Below are 17,151 nucleotides of genomic sequence, written 5' to 3'. Positions count from 1 at the left end.
TACTTGGTTTTTATGCAACTAAAACTTGCCTCCTTACCAGGAACTCAAAAATAAGCACCTACTTTGAAGCCACTGGGAGCAACATCCAAGGGGTTGGGGAGCAACATGTTACTCACGAGCCCCTGGTTAGGAATCACAGCTCTGCATCACACTAAAAGCTAACTCAAAGGTGAACAACCCCTTTAATAGACGCTGATAACAAAATGCAAGAAAAAGAAAAAAGTAGAAAAAGAAAATAATAATTAAAAGTAAAGGTGCCCATACATATTAAGAACCTTGGATCTTTCTCCCTAGATGCCCACCTAAGGCAGGTGATATCAAGCTAATTACAACAGGTATAGCTACTTTATCAATGAGTCAATGTGATCCCTGACCAACGGGAAAACCTATCGATTGACATCTGGCCAATATTTAGCCAGATATTGGTCAGGGAGGCCCGTCCCCATACATGTGCAAATATGCTGTACCTCATACCCTATACTTCCATCCTCTAATGCCTAAAGGATACTTTGCACTGAGATTTATCAAAATTTGTATTTGTGTAGTTATTGTGGTTTTCTCTACTTTGACTAAACTCAAAATTTAACTAGGACACCTCCAGTGGTCCCTTACTCCAGTGCTTCCTTACTCCTAATCCTAGGCCTAACCATTTGAGTCCCTATACTGGTGTGGTTGCTTTACTAACTACCCTGATCCTGCCTTTAACTCCTTGATCCAGCTATTACAAAACATTTTAGCTAATGGGGACCAAAGAGACAGAACATGTGGATAGATAGAAAGAAAGATAGATTGATAGTAGCGATGAGCGAATCTGTCCCTTTTCGTTGTAAAATTTGCAAAACTACAAGAAAATTTGGGAAACAGCGAAAAATCCACTAAATGCATTTGTCGCTCGTGTCTTTTTTTGTCACCCGCATCTTTTGTTGCTGCGACTATTTTTGATGCGCAAATTTTTTCTGTCGCAAAGACAATTAGCCAATGGCGAAATGCAGAAATTTGCTGCAGATCCATGCCTGGTGAAAAAATGTGCTCATCACTGATAGATAGATAGATAGATAGATAGATAGATAGATAGATAGATAGATAGATAGATGATAGATGATAGATAGATAGATAGATGATAGATAGATAGATAGATAGATAGATAGATGATAGATGATAGATAGATAGATAGATAGATAGATAGATAGATAGATAGATAATAGATAGATAGATAGATAGATAGATAGATAGATGATAGATAGATAGATAGATAGATAATAGATAGATAGATAGATAGATGATAGATAGATGATAGATAGATAGATAGATGATAGATAGATAGATAGATAGATAATAGATAGATAGATAGATAGATGATAGATAGATAGATAGATAGATAGATAGATAGATAGATGATAGATAGATAGATAGATAGATAGATAGATAGATGATAGATAGATAGATAGATAGATAGATAGATAGATAGATAGATTGATAGATGATAGATGATAGATAGATAGATAGATATATGATAGATAGATAGATAGATAATAGATAGATAGATAGATAGATAGATAGATGATAGATAGATAGATAGATAATAGATAGATAGATAGATAGATAGATAGATAGATAGATAGATAGATGATAGATAGATAGATAGATGATAGATAGATAGATAGATAGATGATAGATAGATAGATAGATGATAGATAGATAGATAGATAGATAGATGATAGATAGATAGATGATAGATAGATAGATAGATAGATTGATAGATGATAGATAGATAGATAAATAAATGATAGTTTCAATTTAAGTTGCTAAACAGACACATCACTTTTAAGATCTATACATGATTCATAAGAATTCCTGTTCTATTTTGCCTTAGATGTTAAATAGGTATTTCATAGTAATTAAGTAAGACAAGTTGAAATGTCTCAAGTCACGTGCAACAATTCCGCTAGTATAAAGAATCCTTCTCCAAATTAATCTTTGGTTTTTATTTTGACAAATTCATGTTTCCAGGAAGTTTCTAGGGTCAGAGCAGCATCTGTTGCTGGTTACTTAAAAGATGCAGTGATTCTATGCGCTAGTCTCCTTGGCAACCTGGAATGAAATGAAAAATATGGGAACAGGTCTTCTTCAAAGGAGGCTACTTCTGGGCTCCATCCTCCTTCATTTAGCGTTCTGTGAGCCAGACGTGAATGAGACATGATACAATACCCATATGCAAAGGAAGCTGTGCACATTACAAGGACTTTAATCAGACGTGACAACTCCATGGATATTTGTTTTCTGACCAACAGAAATGGGTGTTCACGGCAAACGTTGCAGGGGGGAGGCATCAAGTCAGCAAGCAAAAACATTTCATGTAGTTTTAGACTAAGCTAGTTGTTAGGGTAATGCCAGGTCTGAGAGATGATTTGCAGGAAATGAATTTGTTGGCAAAGCCTAGCAAGCAGCTTACAGTTTTCATTACTTTGTAACAAAGGGTAATGATCAAATGAGAAATAAAAGCTAAAAATATATCTATAAAGGCTGTATTTTAAATACTAAACTTATAGTACCAGCCCAGAGAAGTTGTGAGAGTGTCAGGAGTGCTCTGGTTAGCAGCGCTCCACTTCAGGTGCGTATCCAAGATGGCAGCAGCCATAGGATGTCAGCACGCTGTGTAGTGATGAGCCGGCATGATTTTATCCCACTTGGCAAGTTACAAGGACACCAGAGACCTGAGTTCAATGCCCGTATATAGGACTTCTTCCTTGCTTTTGTGGACTGATTTGCTGGTTTCGACCCTTTTGCTTGATCCTGATTCCACTGACTGTCACCTGAACTAACCCGTGCCTGAATATCGACCTGAGATTTTCTAGTTAACCCTTCAGATACCAGGCTTCGGACAGTTTGCACTGCCTTCTTCCTTGGTCCTTACTCCAACCCGGCAGGAGAGTCAGTGGCACCGCACATGGCCAGCTCTGCACTGTAGTTGGAAAGCTTTTAAAAAATTAGCTGTAAATTTGGTCACATCTGTAATAAAAGCAAGTTTAACAAGGCCCATTATTAACCAATTGGCATGAAGTATGAATCTGAATTAATAACACCTAGCTTTATGTCATGAAGTCTTACCGTTACTGATCCATTCAAATTAACATTGTGGACAGAGACAGGTTTATTCTGAATATTGCACAACCATCAAAACAGTAATTTTTTCTATTATGATAAGTTGATTTTTAAGATTGGCTTATTATTAACTTTATCCTTAGTCTAAAACTAACTTTTATCAAACTGGATACAAATGATTCAGTCAAATATTAAAAATGTCACTCACTGCAGTTACAGGACTGAATTTTCAGTCCCATGGGTGCCCCCACTCATATACCAACCTACCCTTTGACTTACTTTCATTCTCAACCACTCACCCCACCTCCCCTGGTGCAAACACCAATTCCTCCCAGCAGCACAATGGGACTGGGTTGATCCTAAGTGGTTCCTAAGGCAGTTGTGATGAGACATGCTACCCCAGATATCTTGCAGCCCTAGGCCCAGGCCTTTGTGGCCTTTGTGCAGATCCGGGCCTGACAATAAATACTCTTTAAAATTAAAGATTTGATTTTTATTAAGACAATTCAAGGTCTCCAATTCTAAAAGAATATTGGTGGATTAAAACCATTCCAAGTAGTGATGGGTGAAAAAATTTGCCAGGCATGGATTCATGGTGAATTTCCATGTTTCGGTATTGGTGGATTTTTTCGGAAAATAGACGACAAAATTAGCCACAGAAAAATTTGCTGCACGTCCAAAAATTGTCTTGAGCGTCAAAAGAATTGTCTCCCATGTCAAAAGAATTATCATGTATCAAAAAGAATTGTCTGCATCAATAGAATTGTCTTAACAAATATTTTTTTTACATTTTCGCTATTTCGCGCATTAATTAGTAAGTATATAACTCACCAAAGTAGAACAGACAGAGCCCTTTAGTGTGGGAGCATTTTAGTCTGTATTTTTTGCCTTGAGCCATAAAAGTGCTTGTCTGTTTCTCATTATAAGACAACTAGTGTTATTTGAAGGATTTCACTTAAACCAATGAATCCTGCCAAGTGAAGTTCTTAACTCATGTCATTTCACTTCCTGTTCAGACCTGTCAGTGTTTGCCTTCAAGGTTCATAGACAACGTATAGACAGAAGACCTCCAAGCCAATACTCTTCAGAAGAAATCAGACTGATGACACTTTATCAGGTTGCGGTTGTGGGGTGTGCTATTGTGCTCTGCTACACTAAAAGGCTGAATGTATCATTAACAAATGGAAAGTTTAACTATAATTACCAGCAAGTGATTATTGTCACCCCTAGTAAAGGTTGTCACCTTGCCTTATGGCAGAAGTTCCTTTGTCCTTCTTTTTGACCCCTAAGGCCCTGTAATTTAGCTATGAAATAGAACTGGGTCTGACCAGCATTTTAACGCGTTTCCCTGTCCATGCTAGAGTAAATAAATAAATAAAAAGCCTGCCTCCTAAAACTGGCTGAGCTTTTATTTTTTATTTTTTTTGCAAAAATCCCAATTATATATGTAAAATCCAAGAATCAATCCAAGAAAATGCGAGTGAGATAATGATCTCTATCATATTTTCTTAAGACTGAATTTCACAAATCTGAAGGTTGCTTGATGATAAATCTACATGTAATTAAAGTCCAGATAACTGCTTCCTGAAGCCACTGTACTGGCAATGCCAACATTAACAATGTTACAGCACACTCCCCAAAAGCGCATAACAACAAGGTACCTTCTGTGGGAAGCCGGGAACCCTGTGGCCTCAGGGCAGAGAGATGGGAGCAGAGCTGGCGACTTACCAAAAATGGCTGACAGTGGAGACATTTTTCCTGGGAAAACCTAGGTCCCAAACAATCCTGATAATAAATCCCCCACTTGTACAATAATTGCCATACCATGCATGAAGAATATATAGTTTAAATTGTGTCATCTTCTAAACTAGCCAATTAAAGAGGATCTAAACTCAAAATAAAGATTTCATACAAACTTACTTGAGCTCAAAAACATTATGACAGTATCTGGACCTATGAGATGCAAAACCAGTTGTAGATATGATACAATTCATCCTGATTTATAATACTTTTTCATTTGGCCAGGAGACCTGCTTTTACAGGATTTTAGTGATTTAGTTTTCAGGTTTGCATTGTTCTTGTTTGCCTGTTATTACCAAATAAGGGTTCATTGCACTGTGGGCTTTTCCTAGTACAGGTATTGGACCCTTTATCCGGAAACCCATTATCCAGAAAGTTCCAAATTACCGGAAAGTCATCTCCCATAGACTCCATTGTAATCAAATAATTCGCATTTTTAAAAATGATTTCCTTTTTCTCTGTAATAATAAAACAGTACCTTGTACTTGATCCCAACTAAGATATAATTACCCCTTATTGGGGGCAGAACAGCCCTATTGGGTTTATTTAATGGTTAAATGATTTTCTTTTCTCTGTAATAATAAAACAGTACCTGTACTTGATCCCAACTAAGATATAATTACCCCTTATTGGGGGCAGAACAGTCCTATTGGGTTTATTTAATGGTTAAATGATTCCCTTTTCTCTGTAATAATAAAACAGTACCTGTACTTGATCCCAACTAAGATATAATTACCCCTTATTGGGGGCAGAACAGCCCTATTGGGTTTATTTAATGGTTAAATGATTCCCTTTTCTCTGTAATAATAAAACAGTACCTTGTACTTGATCCCAACTAAGATATAATTAATCCTTATTGGAGGCAAAACAATGATACTGGGTTTAATTATTGTTTAAATATTTTTTTCTTAGATTTAAGGTAGGAGATCCGAATTACGGAAAGACCCCATATCCGGAAAACCCCAGGTCCCAAGCATTCTGGATAACAGGACCCATACCTGTACTAAAGCCTGTGGCACCATCAGGAGAAATATCTCATCTCATGGATTCATCATGTATAACAAGCTTGATGGTCACTTAGCACCTTGGCTGCTATACAACAATGCAATACTAATTGTAAGCCAATCAGAGAAACAATGCAGGTTAGTCTACACACTAACCACAGAGTAAATATTGTGACCAATGAACAAAAACCATGTGCCAACCGCAATTTTGCAAAAAAATAAAAGTTAAATGACTACACTAAGAACAATTCCAAAACAGCTCCATAATGTGTTTTCTCATCCTATGCACAATGAAGCTGAGGGCCTACAGTAACCACAAATCCAGAGAGGCCTGGAATCTACTGACAGAAACAAATGTTGCCTCAGTAACTGTGCTAAAGGGTGGGCTTATGAGACTGCATTTTATCATCTGTGACTGCTGTTCATATCCATAATCCATAGAAGAATTACTGAGTATTTTAACCAAAGTCTTGCAAAAAAGCTGCATGTAACAAATCCAAACACAATCTGCTACCGTTCCATAACTTTTCCTGCAACCCACAAAGCTCTAGAGTGTGCCGATGCCACTTTGCCAACGTTAAATGTCTACCCCGCTCACAAGTCTATAAATTACATGATAGAGTTCAATCGTTTTTGTAGGTTACTATGGTATTGTCAAGCTTAAAGCATGTCTAGAATCATAAGACAATCTCACTGTAGCTCTTTGGGCAGTAGTACTGCCCACATTACCTTACCAATGTTCCAGCACATACTGTATATGTATGATCTAGTTTTAAGGTAAGAAAGGACATGGCCAAATACTGAACCTCAGTGCGAAGTTTGAAAACCATTTTCCTACACTAACCTCAAATCCAAATAGTTCCACTCTGCCAGCACACTTAGACCTTTCATTCATTCTTCTGCATAAATAGAGAATGCTTAGTTTGTTATAGATATATAAGGGCAGGAACTAGGGGTAGGCAGAAGAGACATGGGCTGGGGGAGGGCAAAAGGCATATACCCCTTCTGTGTGCCTACCCCTAGTTCAGGGTCCTAGAGGATCGCTGCTCGCTACTCTCACAGGCATGTGTATACTCTCTCATATATTGTGGGTGTGTCCGATTGGCAGCTTGACTTGGGCTATGGTACTCCCCACAAATTCAGAGAGTCTCACTGCGTAACAAAACTTTTACAGGCAAAATCAAGAAATCGAGAACAATGCCAAACTATAATTGCAATAAAATCACTGCAAGGTGTATACTTCAAATTGCATATGGGTAGTTGAAGGTTATTCAAATACATTTTCATCTGTAATTTCCCTTACGCATTAGTTTAGTTTGGGGTTATTATTTTATCTGAGAGAAGTGGGTCTTTCATATTTGTTTTGAAAATTTCATAGATTTGTTGGTGATCGATATGGCGATATGATTGCTATCACGCAAAGGGTATTAAGTGTATCTGTATTATTTGGGAGAACTGTGTCTTTCATATTTGCCTTAGTTCTAACATTTGATATCTGAAGATAATTTTATCTATGTAAGATTAATTTATCTATGTAAAAACTCAAACTAAAAATAATATTATTGAAATATTTAACCCAAAGTTAAAGGGGACCTGTCACCTTAAGAAATAATTCTAAATTGTTTTCTATTGTGTTTGTCAAGCAAAATAAACTTTACTTACACTATATAAATTATTCAAATCTTATTTTCTTCAGCATTGGAATTTACAATTGCAGCAAGCAGGCAGGGGCCATTTTGTGGTGTTTTGTTATCAAAGCATTGCATCCTGCTAAAATCTTGTTTCTGTGCCAGTATGGGGGGACCCGATGCCCATATCCATGCACTGGTTACACAATTAGATGGTTAGGAGGGAGGGGCAATGAGAGGAGAGCAGCAACATCTAAGAAGTTCTGAATTCAAAGTGAAAGTAACTGTCTGCCCCACCTCTATGCCTTAGGCATAGAGGTGGGGCAGGCAATAAAAGATTGAGAGCTGGGATTTTTAAATGCTTTTATAATGGGTATGGATGTGGTAATAAAAAAAATGATTTTGGGTTTCATGTTTAATTTGAAAAGGGCTTTTATTATACAGCTTTTTATGTCTGGGTGACAGGTCCACTTTAAGGGTTAATAAAGAACAATGGGCCACATTCAATTACATGCAAAAAGCTAATCTCCTAATTCAGTTCCAGATGCAATTCAATGAGAAGAACATCTCTCGCTATTTATGACATACAAACTGTAATGTAGTCTGTGGTAAAAATTGTGGAAAAGCCTTTTCTCCTCAAATTGAATTTAGTGTGATAAACCTTATTGATTTGAATCTGGCCCAATGTCTCAAAAATTTTGCACCGCCCTTCCCCAAAAAATCTTTGGAGGGGCCTGGCGCACAGCTATCCCTAATCCGACCCCTGCCCTCCCACTACCCGCTCCCTGCAGGTGTCTCTTTCCCTATGTGTCCCCCCTCCCTGTCCGCAGGTAGAAAGCAGCGGGGGAGGGGGAATTTCTTCACTGTCCCCCAGGCCTCCAGGACCATGGGGTCTTCTTCCTCTAATCCAGGGATCCCCAACCTTTCTTACTCGTGAGCCACAGTCAAATATAAAAAGACTTGGGGAGCAACACAAGCACCATGGAGGAGCCAAATAAGGGCTAAGATTGGCTATTAGGCAGCCTTTATGCATACTATCAGCTTACAGGGGGTTTATTTGGTAGGAAATCTTGTTTTTATTCAACCAAAACTTGCCACCAAGTCAGGAATTCAAAAATAACTCCCTGATTTGGGGGCACTGAGAGCAACATCCAAGGGGTTGGGGAGCAACATGTTGCCCCCGAGTCACTGGTTGGGGATCACTGCTCTATAGTTACACCTTTGTTTTGCACCTATTCTAGAAAGAAACACAAGACAGAAATGCATGTAGTGTCTTATGGGACAGGTCATGATGCAATTCAGTCATCCTTCTTGCATGACTTGCACATCTCAGGGCTCATTCCTGCAAATTCCCCATCAGTCAGTTGTGTGTAAAACTCCTTTTATTAAAGATACTTGTGTCAAAAAGCACTTCTTGCACCTCTGTATAATTGCTCTCTTTATGTGCAGTCATTCCTGTCTTCTGTTCCAAATCAAGCACTGCTGTGATTACTGAAGCAGGGGACAATAGGCGCAGATGTCACTTGTACGCCAAACACCAGAAATGACACCAAGCGGATTTCTGCACAATTGCATCTCTTTGCTCACTGCACTTTTAGACGTAAATGAACCATCTTATTTATAACAGAGTGTCATTTTAAACTGGACACATTCAAGTTGAGTTCTTCATATCCAGAGTTGGACTGGGCTGGCAGGATACAGAAAATAAAACCCAGTGGGCCTGGCTCTTGTGGACCCTGCCTATCCATTCCCACTCCCTGCCAGGAACTTGGGTGCTCATCCCCACCCCCTACCGTGCCGCAAGCAAAAGGTATGTAGGGCAACGTGAGTGTAGTGGGGTCAGTAGGCAGGTGGAGGAGTTTGTGGCTGTGGTGCCAGCCCCAGTGGACCCAGACACCCCAGTCCTGGGATCCGCAAACTACAGCGCGCCAGCCAGATCCGGCCCCCCAAGGTAATTTACCCGGCCCTTACTGCATCCTCACCCTTAGCTACTACCTGTCTGCAGACACAGCGAGGAGCAGGGAGCCGGAGGGCACAGCGGGGAGCGGGGGAGCAGGGAGCTGGAGGGCACAGCGGGGAGCAGGGAGCCAGAGAACACAGTGGGGAGCAGGGAGCCGGAGGGCACAGCAGGGAGCGGGGAGCCGGAGGGCACAGCGGGGAGCAGGGAGCTGGAGGGCACAGTGGGGAGCAGGGAGCCGGAGGGCACAGCGGGGAGCAGGGAGCCGGAGGGCACAGTGGGGAGCAGGGAGCCGGAGGGCACAGAGGGGAGCAGGGAGCTGGAGGGCACAGTGGGGAGCAGGGAGCCGGAGGGCACAGCAGGGATCGGAGGAACAGGGAGCCGGAGGGCACAGAAGGGAGCGGGGGAGCAGGGAACCAGAGGACACAGCGGGGGAGCAGGAAGCTGGAAGGCACAGCGGGGAAACAGGGAGCGGGAGTATACAGCAGGAAGGGGGCCGCAGTTTGAGGATGCGAGGGGGGTGGTCGTAGTTTGAGGATGCAGGGGGGGGCGTAGTTTGAGGACTACAGTCCGGCCCCTCAACAGTCTGAAGGACCATGAACTGGCCCCATGTTTAAAAAGTTTGAGGCCCCAGTCCAACACTATGCATATCTGACTTGGATGACCAAACTGTAAGTTGGATCACATTAAAAGTTGGTGAGCCAGATAGGTCTCGGAGGAAGGAAAGCAAACATACAGGCAGAAGATAGAGTTTGGCTGGATACTTTGCAAAAGTTAGGTTGCATATATATGTAATAAAATTGGGCCAAATAGGTTAAACAAAGCTAGATCTTCAATTCTTCCACAGTGTACTTTAAATTCATTAAGACTTCTGTTCTTTATATTTCCCATGGGACGTCGAAAATGTTTAAAAATGGATCATATTCTGCATGTTAAACAGGCTTTCCTTATTCTTGTTCATGCACAGTACCTGTTTTTTGTCTTTATTCTTTTTGCAGTAAAATGAATGACTGTATATCTCAAAAAAAATATACGTGTGGACTGATATAAATTGTTAGGGAATTGAACAAAGAAATCTTTATTTGTGTTTTGTAGAGACTAATTAATTAACCTGACAAATACAGCCATTTGAGACTCGTACAAAGGTTTTCCTTTGTTTGTGTTTGTTAATAGCTGGAAGCATTTATCCTTCTGTAGATTATAAGTGGAGCAACCCCATTAGAAGAGTCAAAGTATTTAAATCTAGAGCACTAGCCCAACCCTTATGGTGAAAAACACACTTTCTTGTATGAAAGAACTTTTTGTACACATTATTATTATGTTAGTAAACGTTGCATAATGGTAGTGTAAGACTGAGCCAAAGTTTTCTATTTAACTCTTAGAGGACCCTGCTATACTGGATCTATACATACTGTAGAACTGCCCCACAGCTCTCTAAAGTAGGTGGGCCAGATTCAATGTGGGTCTACGCCAAAAAAAATAATTTAGTTTTAGACTGCAAATGAATGGGTCACCGAAAAAATGTAAATTGCAAAAGTCGTCTGTGTAAATTCACATTATTTTGGGGGCTTTAGACTCATATTCATCAGGGAATCCTTGTTACCGGTGCCCCATCAGTCATATTGCTGTTACATACAACAGTGCTTAACTATTTTACACTGCAGTCAAATGTAATATGTGGATTATAGCAAGGATAATTTGTAATGTAATTTACAGGAATTATGGTGTAGTTGATCTGTAATAATATAGGAACTATGGTGTACTTGAACTGCAATGACAGCTTAAGTCTATCAAATGCAACCCCTCCAAATAAACCCCAGTGCACATACAAACACATATGCTTATACTGACCTATCTAATCTTGTCCTCTTGCAAGCACCTTTCCCAAGAAAAAACAAGCCCAACAGTCTACTGTCCTAGTTTAAATCCTCCATCCTTTTGACCAGTTTCGTTGCACGTCTCTGCACTCTCTCCAACTCATTAATATCCTTCTTAAGGACTGGAGCCCAAAACTGCACTGCATACTCAAGGTGAGGCCTTACCAGGGACCTATAAAGAGGCAAAATTATGTCTTCATCTCTCAAGTTAATGTCTGTTTTTATGCAAGACAGCACTTTATTTGTATTAGTAGGCATTGAGTGATACTGCCTAGAGTTGCACAGCTTCTTATCCACAAAACTTCCCAGATCCTTCTCGGTTAAGTATACCCCCACACAGGGCCGCCATCAGGGGGGCACAGGGGGGACAGTTGTCCCGGGCCCGGACGATCGGCGCTTTAGAGGGGGCCCGGCCGTGATACAGTTTTTTAGCTCGGGCCCCCTTTAAAGAACTCCGGGCCCCATTGGTTCATTGGTGGCCAGCGGGAAATTTTATTGGTTGCGCCCCGTGCGTGCGTCCCTACGCACGGGCGCAACCTTTTAAAAAGTTAAGATGCAGCGAGGAGGATGCAGAAGAAGAAAGTTGCCGGTGGGAGAGCTGGAGGATGCCAGAGGAAGCCGCAGGGGAGCAGGAGTAAGTAGCTGGGGTGGAGGGCGGTAGTAAGTAGCTGGGGTGGAGGGCGGTAGTAAGTAGCTGGGGTGGAGGGCGAGAGTAAGTAGCTGGGGCGGGGAGCCAGAGGGAGTCACTGGGGGTTGAGCTGGGGGAAGCCACAGGCGGACTCTGGGGGGGGGGGGGTGCTGTGCAAATGCAGCAGGGAGCCTGGTGGGAGCTGGGGGGAAGCTGGAGGATGCTTGGGGGGTTTGGGAGCTGGACGATGCTGGGAAGGACTCTGGGGGGGAGCTGGAGGACCGGGGAGGGGGGTAACTGGAGGATGCTGGGGGGCCCTGGCTACCAATGTTTTAGGGGGGCTCTGGCTACCAATGTTTTAGGGGGGCCCTGGCTACCGATGTTTTAGGGGGGCCCTGGCTACCAATGTTTTAGGAGGCCCTGGCTACCAATGTCTGTGTGGAGGGGCCATTGGGGAGCAGGGCGTGGGAGGAGGGGGGCCCAGAAAATTGTGTTGTGAGGGGCCCCGTGATTTCTGATGGCGGCCCTGCCCCCACACACTATCATTTAGCATATTACTCACATTTTTTTTATATCTACCAAATTGTATAACCTTGCACCTGTCAACACTGAACCTCATTTTCCAGTTTGCTGCCCAGTTTTCCAATTTTGTCAAATAGCTCTGCAAAGCGGCAGCATCCTGCATGGAACTTATAGTTTTACATAATTTAGTATCATCAGCAAAAATAGAAACAGTACTGTCTATGCCCACCTCCAGGTCATTAATAAACAAGTTAAAAAGCAAAGGCCCAAGGACAGACCCCTGCGGTACTCCACTAACCACACTGGTCCAATTAGAAAATGTTCCATTTATCACCACTCTTTGCTATCTATACTTTGGCTATGGTGTAACTGAACTAAAATAAAGTCTTAGCCATGTTCTTATTTAAAAGATATGCAGGTACCCTTCTTTTCATAAAAAAAAACATTATAGGCCTTGTATAACTGTGGGGTCGTGGTTTATTCAGGGCTGCCCCTGCCATGAGGGACAGTGAGAACCTTGCATTGGGCAGCAGTGAGTGGCCAGTAACCACGGATGGCAAAAAGCTTTCTCTGGTAAATGTAAGAGCCACGTTTTCATTTTTTAAAACAGATATTTGGCTCTGCTAGTGCAAAAAGCACTGTAGCACTTACTGCACTAGCGATGCGGCCCCCCTTGACTCGCGCCAATGCTAAAGACGTAGGTGTGGAGTGGGCATTGCCCCAGAAACGCTGCTGGTTCATTCCTGGCTAATGCTACTAATGGCAAGATATGATATCTGGAGTACCTGAGTTTCACTAGTTGTTCTTGTAGTCTTCCTACTTTGTTAGCCCATCTGAAAAAAGTATTTTTGTTGTAGTTTAATTTGCAGAAGACAGCCCAGTCTCATTATTAAAAGGTCATTTATGACTGCACGTGCAGTGTGCCAAGTGCAATTTCCAATGCAGGTTGCCATATGTTTTTTACGCAGCTGCAATTGGACTGTGCAACTAATGTAATTGCAACCGATGCATCAAATTGTATGTAATTGTGCTTTTGCTTTGCTGCATATTGAACAAAGTTACTTTGAAAATTCCAGAGTTGGGAAAGTGTCATTTCCAGCACTTAGTTCAGGCTGCTCACAGAAATCTGGATTTGCCATTATCTTTCAGGTGGCTGTAGCTCCAGGGTTCCCTAGCTTCAAAAAGACACACTTGCACGCAGGAGGTGACTGTGTCAGTTTTTGTGTGACCACAACTGCACTTGCAGCCATAAATGAGCCCTATAGTGTTCTATGGTATCGTCTTTTTAATCCCCAAATGTAACGAGCTAATCATTAATGTAGAGATAAGAGGGAACATCCAGTTATAATTGCTAGTAGTTGTTTGACATGTTTTAGATTTTAGCTAGAAGCATTATCAGGAATAACACTGCCTCCTATTAATCAACAGTGCATATAGCGCTATACCCTTTCGATACAAGAGTATGTTTTGTGTACGAGAAAAGTATTGGATTTTATTTTGATGTTGCAATCTGAACCAAAATAATGGTCGATGGGAGCTTAAATAATATATTTGCACTTGGTGTCTTTCTGGTATAGGATCAATAAAGTTCTTAAACTTTAGTTATCAAAGTCACTTCCCAATATTATTTCCTTACTGTATGTTTAGTCAGTGGTTTCACCAGGAAAACAAAGAGTAAATAGATGTATTTGGTGCATATATGTTCAACGGAGTATATAATTCTTCATCCCATTTGAGGGTCAGCATTACTTACCTATCCTCAGGATTTGTGTGTAGACCAAACCATAGGCAAGTGATATATTTAGAAGAATCTGCTAATATATATTCTCCCGCTTTCACTTCTACTTAAGCTATCCTCCTACTATCCCTAACCTTGAGATAACTGTAGAATATATAATAATGAAGCTGTTTTCTGTGAAGAGCAGGTAACAGTTCAATAAAAATTCACATAGTCTGATTTAAATTGCTGTGTTAACCCCTTCTAAGGGTAAAACTGGTGTTGTATAACTGTAAATGTATACTATAATCTTCGCAAGCCTAATTTAGATTTACCATTTTGTTTGGTGCACAGCAAGTACTTATATAGCTATTAACTCGCAACAACAGTTTATATTCCAGGGGGACCTGCCAGATGCCTTTCAATATATATCTTATTGGTTGCTATGAGTTGCTGCAGTTGGGCAAACTTTGTGCCTTTTATGGGGATTAGTAGGGTTGGTGACTCCAAAAATATAAAGAGAATGGGGTCCCAAAAAAAGTGCAAATCATGCCGATGCCCCTGGCTACAGATTTAATTCAACTCTATCCATGTATCTGTTGATATCCAAAGTTTCTCAGACAGTTGTTGGGAGACATAGCTCATTACTAGCTGCAGTGTAAATAAAATACTTCAGTGATATACAGTATCCCATGATATTCTGGGATGTCTTGTTCTCATCTTCCCAACTCCTCATTCATTTGTTCTCTAGGGGGCTGATTTACTAATGGGAAAAAATCGGATTGGAAACGAACATTTTGCGACTTTTTCGTATTTTTTTCGATTTTTTCGTCGCCGTCGCGACTTTTTGTGGATTGTCGCGACTTTTTCGTAGCCGTTACGACTTGCGCGAATTGTCGCGACTTTTTCGTAGCCGTTACGACTTGCGCGAATTGTCGCAACTTTTTCATATTGAGCGCTAGTAAATGGCGGGCAAACCTTCCGATTTTTTCGCGACAATTCGCGCAAGTCGTAACTGCTATGAAAAAGTTGGTTAATTTACGAAAAAGTCGTGACGGCGATGAAAAAAACGCAAAATACCGATCATTACGAAAAAAACGCATTCAGATGCTTTCGATCCGTTCGTGGATTAGTAAATCGGCCCCTAGGTGTATCTGGTTTGTGCCAGTAAAATGGTGTATATGTTGATTGGTCCCTCCTTGCCCTTGGCATGTCGTGCTAACTCAGCTCGCTCTGAAAACAACCACTCTTTGCAAAGTCATAACAGGTAGTGATGAGAAAAATTTTTAGCCAGGCATGGACTCGTAGCCAATTTCCACATTTCACCATTGGTGATTCGTTTCACAATACTTCAGTGGAAAAATTTGTTGTGCGTCAAAAAAGTCACGGTCGCGTCAAAATGGGTGTGCTTGCGTTTCGCAGATTTTTTACCGGTAGGCTGCATGGTGTGATTCCCTTATATTGGCACTGTTGTTTAAAGCCTAGGTGGTCCCTGCAGTCTACATTTTTTCCCCATGCTCTCATATTCCCATTCCAGTTCCTGCAATACCCTGCGTATTCTACCCAAAATTAGTAGCAATATGTATATGAAGATTTTTATTAATGACCAGCATGAATGAATATCTTTAATGATATGTTTTATCCCCTTTTCTCATGACAAGACAATGCAATTGTGAGGTTTCAAAAAAACTGCAAGGGCACTGGGTTCTGTTACAAAAGCTTTCTTCCTCAACATCATTGAGGAAAATCATAGTTGAGAACACAGCAGAAAGCAGTTCTGGAGCCAACCTCCCATTAAATACTAACATTTTGTATAAACCTGAAGGAGTTTGGAAAGTTTTGATTTCAGATTTTAGCACTTTGTTTCAGACTGCCTTGTTTTATTTGTATTAATACATCTTGAAGTTATTACATTAAAGCTCAAAAGTCTTGTGGATATTTCCTAAATATAAATTAACTCAGGCTTATACTTTCTTGAATGCATTTACAGATTTCTTTTAGTGAAATGATCTAGGGGTTTCTGTTTCATACTTTTCCACACCCTTCTTTATTTTGCCATTGTGTCTTCTTGCCAAAGGTAAAAGCTTAAAAACCACAAACAAAATGTAATAAGTCTAAACCCGATTGAGACAGACATTTGCACATTTATACAGTCAGAACACACATACTTATGGACATGTATACAAAGGATTTGGGCAAAATTTCTAAAATTCCATTCTATTTCAGGGGGAAAGTGAGCCAATATTGCTTACTATATAACTATATACATACATCTGCAAATAAGAAATACTTCCTAGAACAGCTCTTCTTAACCTGTGGTTCGGGACCCCTTTGGGGGTCGAATGACCCTTTCACAGGTGTCGCCTAAGACCATCGGAAAACACATATTTCCGATAGTCTTTTATGACTTTTTAATTTTATGGTTGGGGATCACCATAACATGAGGAACTGTATTAAAGGGTCGCAGCATTAGGAAGGTTGAGAACCACTATCCTAGAAGCAATAGTTACTAGCTCCATAAAACACTTAGTAAGGTTTAGGGTTGCCACCTTATCTGGAAAAAAATAACGGCCTTCCTATATTTTTATAATTTTTCCCTATTAATAACATTGGCATCAAGCCCCAAAATGTTAGGCACCCCCAAGTGACTTTAATCGCTTACCTTGTACCCCGGGCTGGTGCCCCTGTTAGGAGAGAACAGCACCAGCCGGGGTAGCTGCAGCGCTTCCTCCTTCCGCGTTGGTGCGCTTGCGCATTAGAGTGAAAAGCCGAACTTTAACGACAAAGTCAGCTTTTCGCTCTAATTTGCATGCGCCAGCCCCGGGATTTCGCCGGCAGGAGAAACATGGAAGAAGGAAGCGCTCGCTAAAGCTACCCCGGGGTAAAAGGTAAGCGATTAAAGTCACTTGGGGGTGC

This window comes from Xenopus tropicalis, chromosome 8 (genome assembly GCF_000004195.4).
Source record: "Xenopus tropicalis strain Nigerian chromosome 8, UCB_Xtro_10.0, whole genome shotgun sequence".
Taxonomy (NCBI): domain Eukaryota; kingdom Metazoa; phylum Chordata; class Amphibia; order Anura; family Pipidae; genus Xenopus; species Xenopus tropicalis.
Note: the sequence above shows the minus strand (reverse complement) of the source record.